Raw genomic sequence first — 25964 nt, 5'->3', positions numbered from 1 at the left:
TAAAAACTCTTTTATTCCCTATCCTGTAGAAATTTTGGAAAACCTGGCCTTGCCTCTCCTTGTCTGTATTATAAAATGAACCTCTATGCAGCTTTCTAGTTCCAAGGGTTTGAGCTGGGCGTTGATAGACAGTCAGATCTTTTCTTTTTACTTATATGATAAGTTTATACTTATGCAATGGAAAAACAAAAATTAATGGAGAAAGTAGTTTTTAATTACATTATCTTGATATATTATAATATATTATATCACAATTATCTACAATCGGGATGATGCCTATATCATATAACATGGTAAATTATTATTAGGTACCTACTTTATACGTAAAACTGAAGGATTCTTTTTTGTCACGCACTTATCTATGCATATCCAAGTATGCCATTCATCAGATTTAGTTGAAACTTTGTACCGTTGTTGTTGGAACTCGCGGGAAAGGTTTCTAATATAGCACTGTCAACATATTATAATAGGGAGATATCTAAGAGAGTGATTTTTAAAGAATTTCCAAGTACCTATGCCGGGACATGAGTAAGTAATTTATATAAACAAGTAAATGACCACGTATTACATACAATAGGAGTAAGTGTGGTAATGAAAAGTAAAGTTTCATTCTTTTTTGCACTTGAAATTACTTACGAGTAGAATAATTTCATTATCAAGAAAAAAAGGTCGTGTGAATTGCTGATCACATTGTCACTTTTTACCCATTGTTAAATAAAACAATTGACACTTTTCAACATAATATCCGTTAGCTCACATATGTATTACCTATTGTGAAATTACAAATATCTTTCAAATAATTCACTAAGCAAAGCATGGTCTTAAGTTGAAACTATCAAGTCTCGATTTCGGGTTTTCTGCAAAGCTGTGAGGTTGCCATCTCGTTTTAACTCACTGTAAATTGTATATAAATCCAGCCTGTCTCGTTTCTACTTGGGGAGGCTTGCGCGGAAAGAGAATGTGGGTAACGAACGACCTTTTGCCGTTACGGGCAGCAGTGCGGAGCAACCATTCACCGAGACTGGTATACTCGGTTAACGACATACTACATCGTTCCGAACATCTGACGGCCTGAAAAAATTACGTAAATATTACAACATTCATACATCGATTATGAAACGTATGTAATCGCAGGTCGCAACCCTTTACGTTGATGTCCTGATTTTGATTTTTCATCTAAGTGCTTGGTGTCCGCGGTTTGTTTTAGTGCGACTTGTTTGACCCTGGTGAATTTATTTTATATAATTTCCTAACCCTGTTTCTTGGTGCTCGGACCGTCTGTGGTTTTGTTGTGTATTATTACACCCAGATTGGATTGTCACTGGTGCTGTTGGTAAGTTTTCGTAAGATTTTGCTCAAAATATAACGTTTACATTATTTTTTAAATACCCACTGCTTCATCAATATTTATTTGATTTAAAAATAAGCTGTTATTGTGATAAGGTAAGTATTTACTTTTTGTAATGTATCAGGTAGGTAGGTACTTACTTTGCGTAACCTTATACTTACCTACATTAACGTGTATAAGTAGGTAGGACTTAGTATAACTTTGGGGGAGGCGCATTTAAAATTTAATTGTATAAAAAGCACAACACGAGGAAGATCATCAGCCGTGTCTTTTTCAGTGATATTGTATTATAAGAAAAATTCTAAAATCGTGAAGTAGTAAAATATAAGTCCTACTATATGTTATATGTACTTACATACAATATAAATAATTGATTTTTGTGCACAATTCTGCATTTATGTATCAATAAAATAAATATTTTATATATTATTTATTGATTTATGTATTAAGACATTCCAAAGTGTCATACCTAAATATATACCTAGGTAGTAGTATTATATTTTATTCTTTACAGCTCTTCACTGCTTATGTACCTATCCACAACCATGTTTTTTTTCTATTTTCTTACTCTACCTACATATAGGCTCATATCATGTGCCTATATTTCAGACTTTCATTGACCGATTTTTATATTATAAGACATTTTTTGGGAGGCTTCAGTAGTACCAATCTTCATAATTCTAATATGATTTTAACAGTGGATCAGTACCTATATTTTTTTCAGTTATTCTCCGATTTAAAAGAAACAACGTTTTTCGATGGAAGTTTCATTTAATCCAGAGTAAGAAAACAATTTAAGTACCTAACCAAGGGATCAAACAAAATCAAGCACCCTTACAATCACTACCTATTCATTATTCCCTATATAAATACAAAAATATGTTTGTTTGTTGGTTTGTCCCTCTATTATAACGCAACGGCGCAACGCATCAACGTGATTTTTTAACATGGACATATTAAAAACCTGGAGAGAGACATAAGCTGCTTTTTATCCCGGAAAATCACAGAGTTCCCACGGGATTTTTAATAACCTAAATTCACGCAGACGAAATGGCGGGCATCCCGTATCAGCTAATTTGCTTAAAGCATAAATAATAGCCCACCAGCATACCATTACCAAGCCTGTAATAAAACACACTGAGATGCTCCTACTTTGGCCCTGGACATGAAAGCAAAGGGCAATTTTGTCGAATACGACGCTTCGAACCCTTAGCGAACTTAATTACTTACTTGCGCGGAAATAGGTACTTTTCTTTTGTGAAATTTGTTACAGAGATCAAAAAGAAAGAAAGATTCTCAACAATGAGCTATTTGGACTACGTATGTAATGAGATCATTAAATGATAACGATTGGAAGTTATTTCTATCAAGTCGAAAGTCGGCATCAGATTCATTCTTAGATACCTGGGAAAAATTAGCTGCAACAATAAATAATATAGATAATATTTTCATGTGTATATTTAAATGTATGTACCTACATATAAAAATATTGTATTTTATGACAGAGCCTTTAGTAATATTCACAAAATACTTAATAGAACCTTTCAGATACTTACGGAAAAATTACTTCAAAAAGTCATAGCGACTCTTGTTACGACGCAATAAAATTGCCATTCAGCGGCCTAAAATTAAATATATGTCTCTCTTTCTATCGCGTAAACTCCCATCTTCTATTTCTCTCTTTCCCATAAGAGATATGGTTATACGAGAGCTATCGAAGGGGTTCACCGCCGTAGGTATAATGGTAGATAAGAGTAAAATATATAGATCGCAGCAAGTAGGTATTTACCACCGACGGGCATTACCAAGTTTTATTAAAAATATTTTTATAAATACCACAAATAACAAAGTGTGCCATCATCCCCTACTTCCCCTATCGAAATGTCAATGGGACAAGATAACAAACAGGTTCTAATAAATGTGTAAATTACCTTCTGAGTACTACTAGTACTACCTATGCCTCTAATACATGTACAATGTACGTAAAAACAAAACTCACATTCAGTTTAAACACCTTTTTCTAAATCTCGCCATCAAAGTAATCGCGTCAACAATAATAAAATCGGTGACTTCTCTCAAATATAAAAGAACTTGAAAATATTCTGAAAAATATTGTAATTAAGATATCTACTTATTCTACACAAATAAATATATATTTAAGAGGATCGTTAAAATAATTCTCAGCTTATTCTGTTTTAAGAATGACTTAGGTATTATTGTCAATATATATTATAATTATAGGTGGATATAAATATATTTTACCAGCTTTATTTTTCCTCTCCCACAAATACCTATCAGTATGCCTTGTTTCTAACTAATTTTACAATCTAGGTATCTTTTAGAGTTTGACAAAAAATTAACAACTAAGTACACACAACAAATGCTAAGAAAGCCATTGTGTAACAACGGTCCGTTCCACAAATTACATAACCGCACGAATTTTTGTATTTTTTAAAATCACGACCACCTCGTAAACATTTCGTAACAATCGAGTATCGTGATCAAGTGGCCAGTTGAACTCGTTTGCTTGTAATTATAAGTTTAATTACGATTAATGCTTTCATTTATATCAATAACAGGTAAATAAACAAGTGCTTTACCGATTTGTAAGGAGGAACCGGTAGGTACGAATGTTAATATTATGCAGTACTAGCCGATGCCCGCGACTTCACCCGCGTGAATTTAGGTTTTTTGAAATCCCGTGGGAACTCTTTAATTTTCCGGGATAAAAAGTAGCCTATGTGCTAATCCAGGATATTATCTATCTCCATTCTGAATTTCAGCCAAATCCGTCCAATGGTTTTTGCGTGAAGGAGTAACAAACATACACACACACACACACACACACATACAAACTTTCGCCTTTATAATTATGCAGTATTTTATTTCCAATTTAAGTATTCTCATAAACTGTGTATAAAGTGTTATACAATAAAACTAAGTAGCTAGGTACGTTTCAACTTTGTAATTATAGGACTAAACTCCAGTGATGTTTGATTTTAATTGATTCTCACGTTACTCGCTTAGGTTGTCACGTTTAAAGTTTTTGTTAGAGTTTTTACAGAACCCTATTATTGAGGTAAAGCCTTGACTCGAATAAAACTATTCATTACGATATTCAAATTATGTATTAAAGTAAATAAGTAGGTGTTAATAATTTTTAGGTAGTCAAGTATATTTTTCGTAATTATGAAGAATTAAAATTTTACTTGGTCGCATTTGGTGTTGCAATGAGGGTTGATTGAGTATCTACTGAGTAAAAACTTGTGAGTGTTTTTCCAAGGTGCGCAGGGCGAATAAAATAATCCTATTTCTAAAAGCTCCTCATTAAAACAAGAAAGAACTTGAAAATAAGAAACTAAGAAAAACCTGGCCTTGTTCTTTGTCTACATTATAAAGGAAACCTCTGTACAAAATTTCAGCTTTCTATGTCCAAGGGTTTGGGCTGGGCGTTGATGAGTCAGTGAATAAGACTGACTTTTCTTTTGATACATATATTGGAAACTAGATGATGCCCGCGACTAAATCCTCGAGGATTTAGATTATTTAAGAATAGCAGGGAACTCTTCGATTTTCCGGGATAAAAAGTAGCTCTATGCTCTATAAAGGATACAAGCTATCGTGCTTTGAACCAAGAAGGTAATGTCTGTGACGTCATCCATTTGACTTAAGTTTTTTTTTCATGAGAACTCGTTAATTTCTTTCTATATTTGTACCAAACGTGAAAATGGTTAAACTGTTGGACCGTGAAAAGCTACCAGACAGACAGACACACTTCGCATTGATAATATTTATTTTTCATGGATAATATTCCGTGTTAAATGAGCTTTTCAAGTTCAAAATACTAAAACTGCCTTTTGTTTTAATATCAAACTCAAGATCAAACCAAACAAAGCCTCGCCAGTGTTAATAAAACCCATTCGCAGTAAGATCCGGCTCGGCCGTGGCAATTTGCATTTCGTAGTCGCCATGGAATTCTTTGCGACATCGAGTGCTCCGTCGAGAATTGTAAGATTAAATGACTGGGCCGTAGTGTTTCTTTGTAGAGGGCCAACTTGTATATAAGCTTTGTTTTCTCTTAAGGAAATTCAAAATTCACTGGAAAATTAATGAAACTATTTCTGCTATTAGGTTCATTGCACAATGTATTAGGTACTTATTTGAAACATGGTGTTTAGAGAGTACTTTACGCGATCTAAGTAGGTACTGTAGAATTGCCGTAACTTAATTTATGAGATTTTGTTATCAGTTTAAATTTTTAAAATGGTTCAATTTTTTGATTTTTTCTTTCATTTGAGTCAAGAATGAATAGGCATCTTCTAGACAAGCGCGCTTCATCTTAGGCTGTATCGTGACTAGCCAGCAGTTCTGATAAATGGTTCTGATGTAGTCAAGCGCTATAAATAAATAAAAAAGAACTACTTACGACAGAATTTGATTCTGTTTTCTCAATAACATTTCTTACCTAAGCTTTGGATAATCTTTTTCGTTTTTATGGTAACTGTAACGCGGTAGTTACAACATTGTATCTGTAGTAATAAATACACTGAGGTAACATTTAGTCTACCTATTGGCTAAAAGTTCGCGTACATTGAACAGGACACATTGCACTCGCAAAGTTTCCGTAAACTAGAACATGTCCGGTCTATCTATTGGAGAATGCAACGGGTTTGATATGAGATAGCCGGTAGCCCAAGTAGATAGAAAGATATAGTGACTGTGTATGGAGTACTACAGACAGAATATTTTTGACGTGACAACGTCTTATAATTCGATAGAGCCGGCTGCACGCACGAAAAAACATGACTCATGCGGCGTTACCTCGCTCTGAGGCGTTCCATGTAAGGCTTGAAGTGCAAGCGAGAGCGCGGAACGAGCGATAAAGAAGCACAATCGGCCTTTGTTGTCACGTTCAACTATCGTCAGTAAACCGACTTTACAGACAACCAATTTTTTGTATTCACCGTGCTAAATATAGACTTTAGAGCACAATATTTATTCTATCAAACTTAGTGGTATGGACTAAGTTTTGTGATAAAATTCTAATTTTATAATTTAGTAGGTACTAGGTAGAGGTCCTTACAAAAAAAATCACACGTTGACGCTCGGAAACATAAAGCTTATTAAAAACGTGTCTATGATACATATAATTGAAGATTTTATTGATTATAGTGATTATTAGAAGATTATAATGATTAATAATTGAGACCAGAAATTACTTCTTGCATCAGAAAAGAGAATATAAGTTAATCTTCAAATCCGCAGATATGTATGTAGGTAACTCTTGCCATACCTCTTTTGATTCTTGTTTATGATTTTAAGTTGTAATTAATTTTGTGTTTTGTATTTTTATCAGTGAGTCAGAGAGGTCGCCTGAACGTTAACAGTAAAGTTCTAAACTTTATTTGAAGTCAAATGTCGTATATGAGTCAGAGATCGTTTTCGAGGTCGCTCGCAGTATCCGCCTCCTCCCATCCACGCTGTTTTCGATTCTTACGCAAGCTCTCTTCGAACATTAACAACCTGTCTCGAACGTGTACAAAATATGTATTAACGCCCGTGAAATTCCAAATTCTGTGATAACTTCATCCAAAGATTTATTATACAGGTTATTTTCCTTTTTGAAGGGACCTTTTTTAAGGAGAAATAATTATATGAGTTCATGAGTTTAAGTAGATACAAGTTTCTCAAATATAATTTTTAGAAAAACATATAAAATACTTATTTTGAACACGGTACATTTTGAACAGCAATCAAGGTTTATTACGTCAGTTATCTCTATTATACTAGTCAGGGAGTCCAGTTAGTGACTCTGCCATATTTGGTAGCTCGTTAAAATAACGTATTTCAGCTATAAACTAGTTAATTGAAGGTACCTAATTCTAAAATTAGTATTAAGTTTCACTTAGCATCAGTTTGAAGTTTTCATGACTTGGAATAACATTTACATAATTTTCATAGGCTTGCGGGTCTATTTTACTTTATACAAAATGCAAAATAGGTACTTCAATTATAATTTCTTGTTAAAATTTTGGAAATTGACTATGAATTGTATTAGTATTAAGTTGGAATCTGAATCCTTAATAAGTCAATTGTAAATCACGAGCTCAAAACTAAAAAGGCGTGGGTAACAAAGAAGTTTCTAAATTTTTATATGGAAAGTAAACTAAGTACTTATTATAATATTAACTAGGACGTCTAGAGGTGTTTAGGGCGTTAACAATTTTAAGGTCAAAGCCTTGGTAGGTACTTGTGTTGTATTATTCTTAAGTTTCAAGTAAGTACTTATATCTATTGTGGTTACAAACCGCAAAACAAAATAAGAAACTATTGATGCATCTGAGGATATCTCACAGTTACTTATATTTTAGTATATTCAAATACAAAGTTACTGGTAAAACCAAAAGACTATGATAGGTCATATTATAAGTCATATCTCACAATATACTAATTTTCTCTCAATACCAAAAAGAGACTATGGCAAAAGAGTATTATTCTAGAGTTGGTAGCTTTTGTTTCATTATTTGATGATTCTCAAAAAAACCGTCAAGTGCGAGTCGGACTCGTACACAAAGGGTTCCGTTACATCGCACAAGAATTATACAGACCTAACTCTATTATGTAGAAAACTGCAAGTTAATGACGGACTGCGCCACCTATATGTGACTTAATAAAATTAATTTTTCGTGAAAACATTTTTTTTTTTTTTGTCACGTAATCACAAATTCACGGTGCTTCACGGTCCTCTACTTGTGCTATAAGATCTACCTACCTGCCAAATTTCAGGTTTATAGGTCAACGAGATATAGGTTTTCTTGACAGACAGACAGACTACAAAGTGACCCTATAAGGGTTCCGTTTCTCTTTTTGAGAACCCACTTATAATAAGTGACTTTAAAAGTCGCAAATTAATATTAAAATTCTTTATTATGTATTATCTGTTTGTATCAGGTACACGGCATGCATGATAATTTCACGAGCTTTCTAACAAAATTACTTTCGAAAAATATAATTTTACTTAGTTTTAATTTACAGTTATTTTTTTCGGACAAAATTTTGTAGCTTTAATTTCACAACGCGAACGGCTACTTACTAGGTAGATGCCTAATTTCTTTAACAATTAGACTACATTAGTCCAATTATGACAAAAAACTGGCCAAGTGCGAGTCAGACTCGCGCACCGAGGGTTCCGTACTCGGATATTTTTTTCCTACACTTTGCACGATAAATGAAAATCAGCTGAAAATGTACAAGTAAAGCCCTTTCATATGATACCCCTCTTGGTATAAAACTTGTCTTTGAAAATTGAAACACATTTTAATATTTTTTTTGTGACGTAACCACAAATTAACGGTTTTTGGTTTTTTTCTTTACTTGTGCTGTAAGACCAACCTACTTGCCGAATTTTATGATTCTAGATTAAAGGAAAGTACCCTATGGGTTTTCTTGACAGACACGACAGATGGACAGACGGACAAACGGACAGACGGACGGACAGACAGACCAGACAGACAGATAACAAAGTGATCCTATAAGGGTTCCGTTTTTCCTTTTGAGGCACGGAACTCTAGTTATGTAAATGTTTTGATTTTAATTGTTTATGCTTATCTAGTCCACTGAGTTTTTCACGCTAATTATTTATCTAGTTCAAGGTTTTATGTTTTTAAGCGTAAATAATTTTGCAAGTATTGTAACCTGTAGGTACTTTTATGCGTTTCTAACATTAAAGGCAATTTTGTCATTCCAAGAGTATATTGTGGATATATCATATCATCATCATCGTCGACTGATAGATGCCAACTGCCAGACATACTCGTAGGTCTCTTGTAGGGACTTCCACACGCTAGGGTTTTGCAGCGCCTGAATCCAGCGGCTTCCTGTGGCTCGTTTGATAAACCCGCTAAGCTATGATTCTCCTCATTTCTGATTTTATCATGTTGAGAAATTCCAAGTTCTCTCCATTGCCTGCTAAGTGACTGTAAGCTTTCTTGGTTAAGTAGATATACCTATCCCTACCTATATAATATAAAATTTTAGGAATTCTTTGTATTCTCGAGATTAAATTAGTCTCCAAAACGAAATATATCTCCAACTTCCAATTTTCGTCAAGATCGGTTTAGAAGTTGAGCTGCAAAAGGATAAGAAACAGACAGACAGACATCGAGACCTAGATAGATTCACTTTCGCATTTTAAATTTCTAAAGTACCTATACTAGATGTGGAAGATTCTATAACTGTTGTTCTATATTATGATGATGTTAAGGAAACAAAGATAAGTTAATTACCTATCCATACCTTAAGCTGAATCACGGTAAAATCTCTGCCAGAACTCAGAAGGTCAGATTTCCCACTGTATCGAAGTCGTTAAGAGATATCTCTAGTACAGTGATGGATTAGGTGTAGCCAAAAACACGCACGAGTATAAAACAAGCCGGATCATCGTGATCAATTACCTTTTCGCACAGCCGCTCTTTTTGTAACGGCTTCTTTATACAACATGATCAATTCACAACAATACAACATGATTCACTATTGAGGTCCTGCACTCAGAATGAAAAGGGTGGCCAAAGTCTGTTATGCTGGCCCAGTGCAGATTGACAGAATTATCATACCTTAAAAAACATTATGGAGAACTCGCAGGCATGCAGGTTTCTTTCTTAGAACGCACATAACCGAGATCCTAAGATCATAAGCCCGGGATCGAACCCCCACCTTTCGGATAGAAGGTCGACTTAACCACTAGGTTATAACCACTTCATGCAAGGGTGAGTTGATATTATATTTTAGAGTTCGCTATTTTTTAGCTTATCTAAAATTGTAGTTACAAGTCCCTACTGATATTATTAAAGCGAAAGCGTTTGTTTGTTGATTTGCCCTTCACTCATGCCGCAACGGAGCAACCGATCGACGTGATTTCTTGAATGGATATAGTTTTAAACATGAAGAGTAACATAGACTACTTTTTATCCCGGGAAATCAAAGGGATGTTTTCAAAAACTAAGTCGTGGGCGTCATCTAGTTAGAATATATACGGGACTATGAAGTCGCATATAATATAATAATATAAGGTACATTGGGAGTTTGGAACCCGTCGAAACCAATCAAACAATAAATTGGTATACCACGATAGAATAATATAAAGAATAATATAATATTATCCATCATATTTCTCGTCACGTATTGGGTTACCGTTCTTTGTTACGTGAGCCACTTTCTGTGAGTGAATAGGACCGAAGGACTGAGATGTGCGTGGAATATGATTAATTATTTCTGGCTCGTGAACTATATGGTCCTGTGGCCTTGCTTGGTAGTAGCACCTACCTTTTTCAATGATATCAAATATGGAATGAACTTTCTAGAGTACTATAGAATGGTGTTGCTTGGCTAATGTTAGTTAAGTAGAGTAGGTAGGCACCTATAATATACGTAATTTTATTGTGAGTTGTGATACCACGGTCCATGAAGAAGTCATCGCACAGTTGAACGCAAATAATGTCTATTAGTATAGTATTAACTTACAAGTAGGTACTTACAAATGACAGAATTGTTTTTAGTTGGGTTTATGTACATTATATTATATTTTTATTATTTAGTATTATTTATTTAGTACACGAATTCGTCCGCCTGTAAAATTAAACCTGGTCTTTGAAAACATGAGTTGAAAAATAAAACCGCAAAAAGTTTCTAATAGTGTAGATTGAGTCGATCGATTTTTCTTTAATTATACCTACGTCTATCAAGTTCCGATTCAAATAAAAAGAAAATCTTTTTATTTCGGAGAAAAAACAGCAAGTCATTGAGTATTTAAATGTGCCAAGATTTATTGGAGAGAGCCCCCCTCAATACAAAGACTCTACATAATGAAATGCAAAAGAATCCACGGCGGGGGAATTAAAAAGGAGTCCACTGCAGTGTTTTCCTAAATAAATGAGCTTTGCGTTCAAGTGGCGTTTATTGCCTTATCTCAAGAAGAATGATAGCATTATAGGCGGGACAAAAACTCTTACCATGTCTTTGAACCTTGGCAGGAAGCCTTGAAACCAAGCCAAATCCGCTGCATCGCGTAGGCTAAGCTTGGATGTGTTTTGAAAACTTCGTATCAAATAAAGGCATTATTTTTGAAATGAAATTGTTTGAGGTCGTTGTCGTTGCGTTTTATTAAATTTTGCTTTTAAAGTTTTGCTTTAGATATATGTACTTAGTACTTAGTAGTAATATACGGTTTATTACACTTCCTTTAATTGATTAACCAAAACAAAAGTGATTATAATATAGTGTGATTATTAGATATATTTTACTGTGTAGGTACCTACTTAGGCAGCTCAAATGAAATTGACTTTGGAAACGAAGAGTCATAAATCATAAAGGACGTTTGAGAAAAAAATTGAAACGAACGGACGAACGCGGCAAACCTCATTGGCTGGGCAGCGCGTATATTATTGGCCATACAAGTGAAGGAGGCAGATTACTTTTTTGTGTACAGAGTACTTCTGTGGGATCACCCACGACACTTCACGGCTTTCTTTTAAAGTCCACTAGAAAACGAAGCTACTGATTCCCAAAAGGGTGACAACTCGTAACCACTATTGCCCTTTCTTTGAAGGCGATCGCGATCGTTATTCGAAGGTACATTTACACCCTCATATCGCGTTTCCACAGTACAAATTCGTCGACAAAACAAAAGTGTCAGCAAATTCGCGCAGTTTGTTCGCAAGCGTTTTTACCCCTCGAAAAATGCCTTCATTCTTTTTGTTTTGTTCTTGACACGCCCCAAACATGATCTGGGGTAATGTTGAAATGGAATTTGCGTAAATTGAACTTCGCAACTTTGCCTTACAGTCGACGTTTTCATCATCCAAATACATACACACGTCGTAACATACAAGTTTGAGAAGAGTTTTAAATATTTCCTTTATGACTTCTCGCTTTACGTAAAAGGGGAAATGTGAAAAGACGGAGCAATATTTGTGGCGGAAGTAGAATTTTTAAAGGTATGGTGGTAAATATTTTTGTACTAGATGATGCCCGCGACTTAGTTTGTTTAGTTTATTTTTTTTAGATATATAGGCACGCGCTTAGATGCAATCGCACCAAATAGTAGATGATAAACGCAGCCTTACTTTAAAGAAAATTATCGCTTCTATTAGAAACCCAATGTACTTAAATATCTTCAACTCATTGTTAAAACAAAATCAAATTAATAGGCTTTACGGAGCACGGAAAAGGTCAGCTGTAAATATTAAACTATACACCCAAAGGTCACCTCGAGGTTACGCCGACTTGGGTCAACGTTGCCTGTAAAACCAGTCACTATGAAATCATTCTACGCTGTTCATTTATCACGAATCGATAAGAAATAAAAATACAGAAGTAGGTACGTTATTTAATTTCCAATTAATATAATTTAAACGGATTCAACATACTCAATAATTTTAATTATACTCAATTAATTGGATTTCTTTTTCATTGGCAGGTTTGTTCTTGATTATGATCTCATTCTGCTTAAATCTATTAGTAGTCCCTTTATTAGTGACCACACAATGACGAGGCAGATAGTTAGGTATGACGGCACGAGCTTTATCAATACGAGTCAACAAGCTACGACTGATGTTTTAAGAAGATCACACACTGCTGCAAAAGACGGCCGCATCGAGCGCATCGAAGAAATTTGAATGGTGTCAGCAGGCGGTGTGTCAGCGCTGACGTGACCTCTGACCTCCTCTTGCTGGTCGGTCTTACAGAACTTGCGGCATTGTACGATTATATTAACATAGACAAACAAATCACAAAATAATTTTAGGCTATGATGAAGTCTACCTTTATAGCCATTTAAAAAAAAAGCAATATTCAGCTTGAAAAACAATATCGTACCTATCTACAGTTTTTAATAGAATGTCGATGATGCTATAAAAACCTCTCGGCGAAACGTAGCTTGTGAGAAAGTGGCAGTTTTCACAGGTTTCGAATATAAATATCAATAGATGACGAACAATTGCTTTCTAACCTAACCGGTCCGTTCACTTTCCCCGAAATCAGTGATCATTATCATCAAATTAGTATTATTATTTATATTCTGGTGTCTGTATTATTTTAGTAAAATGGTCTTCCTGTTGATTTATTTTGCTTGGCCTTAGTAGAAGGTTTATTTTACCAGTGAAATAGTTTTAGTTTGTTATGGTGATAATAATTATTTCCAGTGATATTTTAAGTTAAAACAGAAAAAAACTAGCCCTAATTTGTCTTTGGTAAAAATTGAGACTATATTTCAGTGATGTGTGATGAAAAAAAAAATGCTTTTTGTTAGCAAACAGTCAAAGCAAATATATCAGCAATATGAATCGAATGCCTAACAAACAGTACAGCAGTAGATATAGGTAGGTAGTAGGTACCTACATTAAGTTAATTAACTACCATAGGCATACCTACGTGATTGATCTTCGAGATGTACATACTCTGTGTATAACGTAATACATTAGCTTTTCCATCCAATTCTCCGTATTGAGCATACAAGATTCAAGTATAATATATTCAGAGAAAATGTGGTATTTTTCTTAACATAAAAAATAATTATTATTATTAATGACTTACTATAACGTTACTTACTACTGGTCTGGTCTGGTCTGGTCTAGTACTAGACATTTGCGCAATGGAAACTAATATTTAATTTTGCAGAATGATAATCCATGAGAACACGTTGGCAATTTCGACGTGAATTCATGGCAATCCGACTGGCAGGTTTAGCTTATTTTACTATACACATATATTATAAGTAATGCAGGAAAGCTTACGACACACGTTTCAGCTTTACCAAGCATTTCCTCAAAATTTCTTATAGGATTTCGGGCTATAAGGTAGTAGAACGCAGATAGTATGTGAACATCTAGTACAGACTGTAATCTGGTCAAATTATTTATCACACTTCACACTAATATTATAAAGGCGAAAGTTTGTGTGTATGTGTGTGTGTATGTTTGTTACTCCTTCACGCAAAAACTAGGATTTGGCTGAAATTTGGAATGGAGATAGATAATATCCTGGACTAGCACATAGGCTACTTTTATCCCGGAATATCAAAGAGTTCTCATGGGATTTCGAAAAACCTAAATCCACGCGGGCGAAGTAGCGGGCATCGGCTAGTATCTCAATATTTATGTGATATACAATTACGTACGTACGTATGTGACGTAAATCGTATTTTATACGTAAGAAAGTACTATGCAATGAAGCAAGTTTTTATAAAATACCGACGACGGAGGGTCTACAATATACGGCTTCCCGGACATTCTGAAATGCTGGAATGTTGTGTCCCGTATACTAGAATTTAAGTTTCATGAAATAACATTTAATTACGTTTGTAAGGACGGTAGAGTTTGGACGCGCGATATTTTATAAAATGGCGCATGCGGTCAGCGGTCCGGCCGAATAGCTCACGATGGCATCTGTGGAATGTGACCATTATACCGCACTGGAGAGACATACAACTATAATAAGAACTAACCTCGTGGCCCGAGTGTCCACGAAAATACTTACATATAAAAAATTCGTACAAGCCATACAACAGTGGATAAAGTCAAAGTCAAAATAATTTATTCAAAGTACTTAGGTACAATTGTACTCCTTTTGGTGGGCGAAATTGTTAAATTTGTACGATATACTGGTGATAATTAATTGCGTAACTTAAAACTAAAGCTACGAGGGTTCCAATATAAAGAAGATAAAAGTTAAAACTAAGATAAGATAGTTCCAAGATAAAAACTGCAAGTTTGAGGTGTTACGAGTATGTATGGAGCTGATGAAAAATAGTCCAAACGATAGGTACATTCTGGAATATATAGGTAAAATAGTAAAGTTTTTCAGTGAATATAAATAAATAAAAAGGTAGGTGATTCTTCAGGGACGTAATAGATGACAGGTGTGGACGAATAAATGACAAAAAAGTAGCTCATACAAATTGAAATTCACAGCACCTGTTTCATGTCGTATATGAGATGTTGTTTGTTACAAGGGCAGATGATGAAATACTTGGCTCGACCACGGATACGGACCAGCTGCCAGTTCTAGTTTGCACTAATAGGACGACGTAGAATAAGGCTCTATAACATTTTAAGTATAGAATGTATGTTAAAAATGTGGACACCAGTGCGTCAGCAATAGCGGAACATATCCACAATCCGGATACGACTATATACGGTTTAAAAAGGTTTCCGCATTATCCCGGGAAAAGTTTCTAGTATCGCGAAAGATACGGGAAGCGATCGAAATTAGCCGCTACCCAAATTTCAATCGTGACAATGGAAGGATTCTACCCTCAGCGTTTTTTTATGCTAAGACAACATCATCCGTCGTTGGACAGGACACTATAATTAGCTCGGCTTGCCTGGATCACGGTATACTTAAAATGGAAATCCCTCATTATAGTTTAAACATTAAAATTGTCTCTATATCAATTTCCAGGTTTTATAAAACTCTCCTCAAAAGTTGCTACAGACTCTTGGGCCGTAAAAAAAACTAGCACAGCTTTAGTTTCTTATATTGATAATAAAAATTCTACAATTGCGAAGGCACGACCTTGCATTCTGTTGGGACGTGAAGAGTTTTAAAATGTCTCAGGCTTTCAGCGAGCACATCGCAGCGCTTGGAATGCAGTTATTTCATATTATTTTTCACTGTCGCTAAACTCCGCAATGCCACGATTCACTACTGGAACTAGCAAAAATTCAAACGAAAAAATTCAATTCATATATGAACATTTATTGTCTCATTTAGTTGGTCTACTTAATAATATACATTTTACATTACATTTACTCAATAATAAACAATTTTTATAACTAAAATGTTAGTAGGTATTGTTAGTAATAAATAACCGTGGCATACCTAGAAGCCTGGTAGTCTAGAGATAAATGTATTATGCAGTAGCTACATGACACATCCCTTTGTTTGTATCAGGCCACATATTGCATTGGCTTTTTTGAAACACTACATTTCATTTTAAAATTATAACATTACGAATTAAGAACACTTAAATACCTACATTTCTAGCATAATTTGTAGGTAAGGAAGTTAGCATTATTTGACGATATAAGACTTCGACACGTATAAAGCTGGTTTGTAGCTTGTCTATGTGTTCGGAATGTTAGCGTTTCATCTATTGGAATGTGAGCTATGGAATGATGTGATCAAATACAACCAATTTCAATACTAAAATATTAAATCAACTATAATTGTTACGATGTCACAAGTTTATAAAAGTGTAGATTCTAGAAAACTGTGTCGTACCTACTTATTTAAATAAAGAATCCTTATTGCTCAAAGAATGTTTTATACAAGTGTAAATTAAAAATTTATAAAACCCACGACAAGTGAAGGTTACGGTAACTAGAAAAGAGCTGATAACTTTCAAACGGCTGAACCGATTTTCTTCGATTATTATATAGCTAAGAACACTCTCGATCAAGCCACCTTTCAAACAAAAAAAACTAAATTAAAATCGGTTCATTAGTTTGGGAGCTACGATGCCATAGACAGATACACAGATACATACGTCAAACTTACAACACCCCTCTTTTTGGGTCGGGGGTTAAAAAGACACACTCTTGCATTTGAAATATTGGTACGGATCGTGCAGTTCGTATAGTAAGACTTTCGCGCCACACTGCGCTTTTGTCTTCAGGTATAAATAATAATAATTTGCCATTGCGTAAGATTAATTCAAACTAAAATGCCAAAAAAAAACAATTACTCGTACACAATAACTATTGTTAGGGACATGTGTATGCGCATAACTACTAGAATGTGAAATTAAAACAAGTAAGCTATAAGAATTGGCCGCTGCGATTTAACAATAGCGGGAAATAGGTATGTTGAAACGGCAGTCGGCACTCGGTAGGTCATTACATTACAAATTGCATAATTATTACGAATTAGGCGAAACAATGTAATACCAAATAAAATAATAGATAAATTGTTAAATTATTTACAAACTGGCTTAGTTTAACGAGCAGATAGAACGGATAAAAGTTTTTTTGTGCAATTAAGTAGCATTTTAATGCAAGAATGTTGAATTGAAACTGATAAAAAGGTGCATTAGACCTGCCTACCTTCGCAATAGTAACTCTTTTTTACATATAAGATTGAAACCTTTATATATGTAAAGGGAAATGCCTGTAAATAAAAGATAGAAAAAAGGTAAAACTGACTAACTGACTGACTGATCTATCAACGCGTAGCTCAAACTATTGGAGATAGCCATTAAGACATAGACAACCGCTAAGAAAGGATTTTTGAAAATACAAGATCTAAGGGGTAAATTAAGGGTCAGAATTTTGTGTAGTCCACGCGGACGAAATAGCGGGTATAAGCTAGTATATCGACATTCTTCATCTTTAAGCAGATATATACTCATATTTTAAGATGAAGTAGGTTTTTTATCACATTATGTATTAAAAACTTGGAAAACCAAATGAATTTTCATTAGCATATTATTATTACCCGACTGCGGCAAAGCCAAAAGGAAGGGTTCTGATTTAAAAAAATAAAAAAGATAGTAATTCATAAAATCTTAGATAATACCAATAATGATAGGTAACGATCACATTATGTGATGATCATAACTAAATTGTTTCCTGTGACTTCGTTCGCGTGGAAATGTAATTTCTGTTTCCCTTTGAAACTGAAACATTTTCCCGCTGTAAAAAGAAAACAATCTCCGTCTCCTTAACAGAATATGTTACTATGCCAATATCAAAGTCGCATTAGCTTTGAGAAGGTAACGAACAAACGGAACTACATAATTATTAAAATATAGGAAAACTTTTTGATATCTATACTTTTCAAAAAGCTTAATATATTCCTATATATCTATCTAGTCGTATTTCCCCTTGTTTACTTCTTGAAACATTATTTTACAAACACAAAGTGAGCATAAAGGCTTTAGAGTTCACAAACGGAATCCCTCACAATATGCATTTGAATTGTGAATATCGAGTGATGCTCGAGTTCAAAACGATGCCGTCTATTCTTACGTGTATGTACGAGTGTTTCTTTGCGATGCTCATTCTTTTATACCTGGCTGAAGTGAAACCAAAAAGGAATAACTGAGCGAACAAAGACATAACTTTGCGACTAGAAGAGAATTTTTATGTTTTAGAGTCAGGGTGTCCCGAAAATAGCTATATTGTTTCAATCGATCATCCTGTTTACGCCCACTGTTGGACATAGGCCTTCCCGAGAGCGCCACACTCGATCCTTCGCCTCCTCATCCACCCACTTACCGATCTTCTTAAGGTCATCAGTTTAGTGAGATGAAGGTTTTGTTGATCGCGTTCTGCACGCCAAAACACGTCTGCACCAGCAACCATCACTTCTGTGACAGACATGGCCTGCCCACCCACAGCCACTTCAGCTTGCTAATTCAGGATGCTTATTTTACACCCTACGCTTTAATGTAACAAGAATAAAAGAGATAGATAGATATATGAAATCTTTATTGCACACAATAACATGAAAAGGAACACAACACAAAAGGAAGAAAACAGAAAAAAAATTGTCTGCAAAGGCAGCCTTATTGCTTAGAGCGATCTCTATCAGGCAACCTTTGCTGAAAGGAGAAGCTAGTGAAGACATTACTTAAAAAAAGTTACTTAGTTCAAAGTAGGTTCGCTTCTTCAGTTCTTTGAGATTTCAAGAGCTTCATGCGCGTCTAGACTTAAGAAGATAAGGCGAGGCTTAGTATTGTACTGATTCCACTTGGGTTTTACCGTGTACTCTCGGTCTTCCCTCTTGCCTAAAATCAGAAATGTACCCAGTTAAATCGCTGACAACACAAGACAGATCGCCTTGGCGGTTAGAGACGAGAAGAGCCGACCCTACGTAATGAGATTAAAGATAACGACAAAAATATAGATAGACAGGCGAGTTGGAAGAAAAACGTGTCAGACCCAGGCTAATGTTATCTCCTAATATGCGGTACTCCTTATATCTTCCGCCCTATTCTATAAAAAAAAAGGTTTGGGTCCGCATTACCGATATTTCGGTATTATATTGCTGTCTTATATATAAATACTAGCTGATACCCGCGACTTCGTTCGCGTGGATGTAGGTTTTTTAAAATTCCCGTGGGAACTATTTGATTTTCCGGGATAAAAAGTAGCATATGTGCTAATCCAGGGTATAATCTATTGTCATTCTAAATTTCAGCAAAATCCGTCCAGTAGTTTTTGCGTGAAGGAGTTACAAACATACACACACACACATATACAAAGTTTCTCCTTTATAATATTAGTGTGATTTTATAACACTGTTTTATGAAATAATCGAGTAAGAAAATGTGTCAAGGGCAGCGAGATTTATTATCTAGCTCTTCCTTTTACTACATACCTATTTTCTTTCTTTTGCTTATATTTTTCTTACAATTATGTAGTACCTCGGTCCTCGGTACCTCGGCTATACCTATGTTCTAAACATCTAAAAACGATTATTTATTTACTAGATGATGCCCGTATCGCATTAGTATGGATTGCTTTCTAAATATCATTTTCTCGTACTATATACTGAAACTTTAATCACAATAATTATGGTGATTAGCAATACCTGCCTGAGTTCGGTGAAGTTAACAGAGGAACCTCAAAAGTATGAGCTTATAAAAAAGTATTATTGGTTTACCATTATGAGTATTGAGTAATGATGGTAAAAACAAAATACCCAATCCAAGAGTCCGGTTACTTTGTCGTAGGTATTATGTTTCGTAACATTTTTTGTTAGAGAAGTAAGAATATAATACCCATCTACGCGACAAGGCTTCCTGTTCCGGCGTAAAATATCTTATTTTGTACATTTTTATGGCAATCTCCGGAATATCGGAACTCTTATATTATTCTCTATGTACAAGTTCAATTATTTAAAAAGTCCTAATTTTATTTAATTTTAAGGTACTAGTTTTTGAAGTCATAGTTTTTTGTTTAAAATTTAGTTTTATTGTGATCTTTCTAGATTGAATGACGGTGCATCAAGAAGTTGTAGTGTAGACAGTAATATCCATAAGAATAATCTTTATCCCGGAAAGTCCGAGTGGTCCTACGGGATTTCGTGAAAAACCTAAATCCACGCGGACGAAGTCGCGGGCATCAGCAAGTAGTTGTTAAAGACAACAAGGTATAGCTCCGTCCAGTGTAATCATTGATCCCAAGTAGACAAGGTTTCAGTGACAGCACTCGACCACAGTTCACGACACCCGACGCTACATGACTGCCGGTAACTAGACTGGGTAAAACCCTAGCTTATCCGAAGAAGTATAGTTTGTTAAACCGGTAAATGGGAACCAATAGGGTTCCCATTTGGAATTAATGTAATGAATCTCGTTTAATTCGCCGTTCCAATTATTCTAATCCTAGTCAAATTTATTATTTTGCAGTAGTTTTCTGGTCTAAATTCGGCAAGAATTATACTAACTACTATAGAGAATTCAATTTATTATGCAAATTACTCGTATAACATGGTAATGGTATATCAAACGATACATATAATCCAAATAAAGCCGTAGGCGGTTTCAAGTGTGCTCGTTTGCTATTATAGAGTTCCCCCATGTCATGTTCTCTAATTTCTAACAAGGGTTTTTGTTCTACCACCCGAAGGCTTAGGTGCTATACTTATTTATACACGACGACACGGTTCAAATAACACCTTGGATTAAATATGTATGTTTTAAATGTTCCTATTTCATTTAAATGACTTTAATTTAGTTAGATAATAATTATGTATCCAAGAAAGAATCCATAATTAAATTCGTAGGAATTCTGATGGACCGAGATTTTTAATAAACACTTCTGAGAATACGAAGAAATTTTTCTTCTGAAATATTGTCATCTCAAATTCAAACCACTACTACTTGCGCTACTACGCTAGACCATAATTCATAATTATTATTTATAATCACTCTAATATCTAGTAGATAATGGCGTCAAGCAAGTTACCCCCATTATTTTTTCGTCAACGCCAGTTTTTTGGGTTTTCTGGGCTGAACCAAACGGAATCATCAGTGTAACAATTTTTATCACATGTAACGGTCAGTGTCCTTTTAGGCGTCAATGATTCATGGTTTTGCCCATGATAAAAAATTTAATGGGTTAAAAATTCTTTTGATTCGTCATCTAAGATGAGATTAAGAAAATACCTGAATATCGGGGATATCTTATTGGTATTATTCACGAATGATATTTATTGGGAAATCCCGAATAGGAAGCCAAGATACTTAGAAAATGGAAATAACCTTGTTCTGCGAAGGTGCCAGGATGTTCGAAATACATAAAACGATTCTTAATTATTTTTGTTACATATATCTATGAGAATTTCAATTCAATTTTTGAAGTAGGTAAAAACTTCTTAAGGAGCGTTGTTGGGTGATTTTGGGATGATTAAAAACTTCCAGGTCGCGTCGTCCGTCAAGCTAATGTTTATAGTAGGTATATCTGCTTATGCACCTAAAGTAGGACTAACTGTCGATATTCGTATTCATAACATAAAAACATAGTAATTTTTGCTCGGAGTACCGATAGATGTAAAAACTAAACTAATGTTATTTTTATTAATGGTTTAAATTTAACATAATAATTATTAAGTATAAAATTTTAATTTTTGACGCTACAATAAATTAAAAATCCAAACAAAAACCACCGTTAAGTATTTCATGATTTTAAGTCTTCACTACTGTCTGCAGTATCCACTGACTGCCAATTTTTTTAAATAATACATAATATATGAATCTAATTCCGAACAATTTAATTAAAAATATATGACGCAGCATCTCGACAAATCAAAGCATCATTCAGAAATACAATACTCTTAGATATCCACAATTAAAAAAAAAAAAACCTGCAAGCGTTGATCACGTTTCGCCTCTCGAGATTTGAAGTACGTTATCGATGTCTCTCAGTTAGTGTCTCTGACCTAATTTCTTAGGACAAGTTTGTTCTGATATTTCTGATATTTGAGCGTTAAAATTTCTGCGTTACTAAAAGTTTCTTCGCGTCATCTGAGAATTGGAGTCTTGGAGTATTGAAGTCTCTTAGTATTATCTAAATACTTTAAAGGTGATGAACAAGACCGTCTGGCTTTCCACCAGAGATGTACTAAGCTGCGTGCCGAAGGATATGTATAATATCAGCCAATAAGATTGTTTGATTTTTAACCCCCGACCCAAAAAGAGGGGTGTTATAAGTTTGACGTGTGTATCTGTGTATCTGTCTGTGGCATCGTAGCGCCTAAACGAATGAACCGATTTTAATTTACTTTTTTTTGTTTGAAAGGTGGCTTGATCGTGAGTGTTTTCAGCTATAATCCAAAAAAATTGGTTCAGCCGTTTAAAAGTTATCAGCTATTTTCTAGTTTTCTTGTAGAAAAGAAGGTTAGATAACCCTTAGGTTCATAATATTCAAGTGTCAATTGACAAATGTCAAGCTGTCAAGATGGACGTTGCCTAGATATACATAATTATTTATTTGAAAATGATTTGTCGGGGGTGTTGAAAATTTTTAATTTACACTTGTATAGCTTAGCTTAGCTCTTAGGGAAAAGGGTTCAACAAAGCTAACTTTTTAAATGCTCGTTGAAGCCAGGGATGAGAGTTAATGATTTGAGCTGAGGACTGGAGCTTGGGATCCTCTATTATTGATGTATCACTTAGTTTCCGTAGCGCACCTTCCTCGTACGGCTAGCTTACGCAAAGCGCATCTTCATAGCAGATGTTACCCGCCACGCTACACCACTTATATTGGTAGAAATAAACATATCTTGCTTAGCTACCTCGCACATCTCTGGTGGAAATGTAGCCTAAGAGTTGCATACCCACACGCGACGCATATTTCTATTGCTGAAGTTCTTTTATTATACACCCCATCCCTAAGCTGCCAAAGTGCTCTTTTATTGAATTACAAAACGGGGTGGTTTTTTTGCACTGGCACACTAAAATTATTACAAATACCTATTTCTTGGAATATTATTGTTAGACGGCAAAACATTTTGAATCTATATTGTCTGGCATCAATATTGCACGAAATAATATTTTTACTAGAAACGAATACCTATGGCAGTGCGACACGTTTTTCATTTCAGTTTAAAAGCATTTTGGCAGCTTGCATAAGTATTGGATGGGTATTCAGAGATAGATTTCCGAACAGTACTTCCTTCTTGGTCAGGTAAAGATTAAATAAGCAAGTGTAGCAACTATTATCATACTTAATAATATTATAAATGCGAAAGTGTTGTTGGTTTGTTAGTTTGTCCTTCAATCACTCTGCAACGGGGCAACGGATCGGCGTAATTTTTTGACATGGATATAGTTAAGCACCTGGACATGTGCTACTTTTATCCCGGAAAATAAAAGAGTTCCCACGGGATTTAAAACCTAAATCCAGGCGGTGAAGTCGCGGGCATCAGCTCGTAACTATTAAATTGTTAAAATACTATGATAGAATATTATTATACCTGAATAAAATATTAAAAATATATAGGCATTAGTAAAATGGTCTAGATTAAAGCTAGTTAAGTACTTACCTACTTACTCGTATAACAAAATTATATATTCTGTGAATATATTTTATGGAATGATCTTGAGCGAAGATAAGACACACTTGTAAAAGTTTTAGTAGAGGCTACTGTACTTGTGTAATAATTAAGGGCCGTTGGAACACATTAGACTCCAGTCAGTAATGCATTGCATGGCCTCTTGGCATTGACAAATGGCTCGTTTTACTGTCTAATTTTCTCTCACATGGTCTAGGAAATTACCCATTTGTATATTTTGGCTCTAGATAATGCCCGCGACTGCGTCCGCGTTGATGTGGGGTTTCAAAATCTAGTGGGAAAAATAAATAAAAATATGCTACCATAGTACATTCAAATAAAAAAATCTGCAACCATTGATCACGTTTCGCCTCTTATGAGTTGAAGTTCGTATCGGTGTCCTTCAGCTAAAGTGGATAACCCAATTCCTTTGGACAAGTTTATTCAGATACTCGAGCGTTTACACAAAAGATTGTATGCGCTGTTATTCACAAGCATGGCCGGGAAAATATCGTATCGTGTTCTTTATTTATTAACGGACTTCTTACTTACGTCTACTTAAGCCGTGTATTTTTTTCCTTGAAGGAGTCCTCTTCCGTCTTAGGTTTCTTTTCTTTTAGGCGTTTAGAACTTTTAATAAAGTGATATTTATACTTGTATTTTCACCCTATAGCCTACTATAAGATGTACCTAAATGTACCTATATAATTTATCTCATTTTAGGCTAAAGATCTCAGAAGATGACTCTTTTAGGCATAAAGTAAATATTATCCCTAAAAAACTTTTAATAAAACACATTTTTAACCCCCGACCCAAAAAGAGGGGTGTTATAAGTTTGACGTGTGTATCTGTGTATCTGTGTGTCTGTGTATCTGTGTATCTGTGTGTCTGTGTATCTGTGTATCTGTGTATCTGTCTGTGGCATCGTAGCGCCTAAACGAATGAACCGATTTTAATTTAGTTTTTTTTGTTTGAAAGGTGGCTTGATCGAGAGTGTTCTTAGCTATAATCTAAAAAAATTGGTTGAGCCGTTTAAGAGTTATCAGCTCTTTTCTAGTTTTGTTGTAGAAAAGAAGGTTAGATAAGCGTTAGGTTCATAATATTATGTCAATAGACAAATGTCAAGCTGTCAAGATGGACGTTGCCTAAATACATAATTATTTATTTGAAACTTGAAAATGATGTTTTGGAAAACTCAAATACTTTGGATCGTCGGGGGTGTTATAAATTTTTAATTTACACTTGTTTAATAAGTAAAAATCCTAGTAAAGTACGGAATACGGATGCATTGTGTATCTAAGTTTAATATATTTTCAGTTTATTTACTTTCTCTACTGGGTATTTTTACGATATCATAAAATATGAACCGAGGCTCTAATTTAACTTTAGTCAGTCCACAACATAAGCTTACATCGTAAAAAACTTCCCTGCCAGCATAAATGTCTATTCACCGAATATATGAACAATAAATTAATAAACAGTCAAGTCTGTCTTGCTGGAAGTTACCATTGTTTTTTTACTTATTTCAAAAGATTTTATTTAAATAAAGTAGTTACAGCCTAGTGCTTAAGATGTTGCCCTCTTAAACGGGGGTCTGGGATTCGATCCTGGGCACGCACCTCTCACTTTTCTGGCGTTTTAAGCAATTAATAGGTGCCTATCCCTTGCTTTATTAACGATGAAAGATAACATCGTGAGGAAACTTGCGTGCCTGAGAGTTATCCATAACGTTTTCAAAAGGTATATGCAGTCTGCCAGTCCGCACTTGGCCAGCGTGGTAGACTATAGTAGGCCAAATCCTGCTCATTCTAAGACGAGACCCGTTCTCTGTAGTGAGCCGGCGATGGGTTGTTGATTATGAAGATAGTAATATATTGTCTGAAATTAATATAGCCATTTGCAACACTAAAGCCTGATAATAATATACCTAATTAAATAGGAATTGCGAAACTGTACCTATTTTAATATTCCTGGTCGACTTATAATAATTACATTTTAATTAAAATTGTTAACATATTCTAAAATATACCAATAGTCGTTATGATTATACTTTTGGGTCAAA

General features: G+C 34.7%; 1 protein-coding gene across 1 annotated transcript in view; it reads left to right on the top strand.

The window, feature by feature from the left end:
- Window positions 1–1007: 1007 nt before the first annotated feature.
- LOC123864524 (mucin-5AC) overlaps window positions 1008–25964 on the top strand; it is an 81042-nt gene continuing 56085 nt past the window's right edge. Inside the window, exon 1 of the mRNA XM_045905004.1 lies at window positions 1008–1333. The gene's annotated coding sequence lies outside the window, so the exon portion shown is untranslated. The remainder of the gene's footprint in view (window positions 1334–25964) is intronic.

This window comes from Maniola jurtina, chromosome 4 (assembly GCF_905333055.1).
Source record: "Maniola jurtina chromosome 4, ilManJurt1.1, whole genome shotgun sequence".
Taxonomy (NCBI): Eukaryota; Metazoa; Arthropoda; class Insecta; order Lepidoptera; family Nymphalidae; genus Maniola; species Maniola jurtina.
The sequence above is the reverse complement of the archived record's forward strand: the minus strand, read 5'-3'. Positions and strand labels throughout refer to the sequence as shown.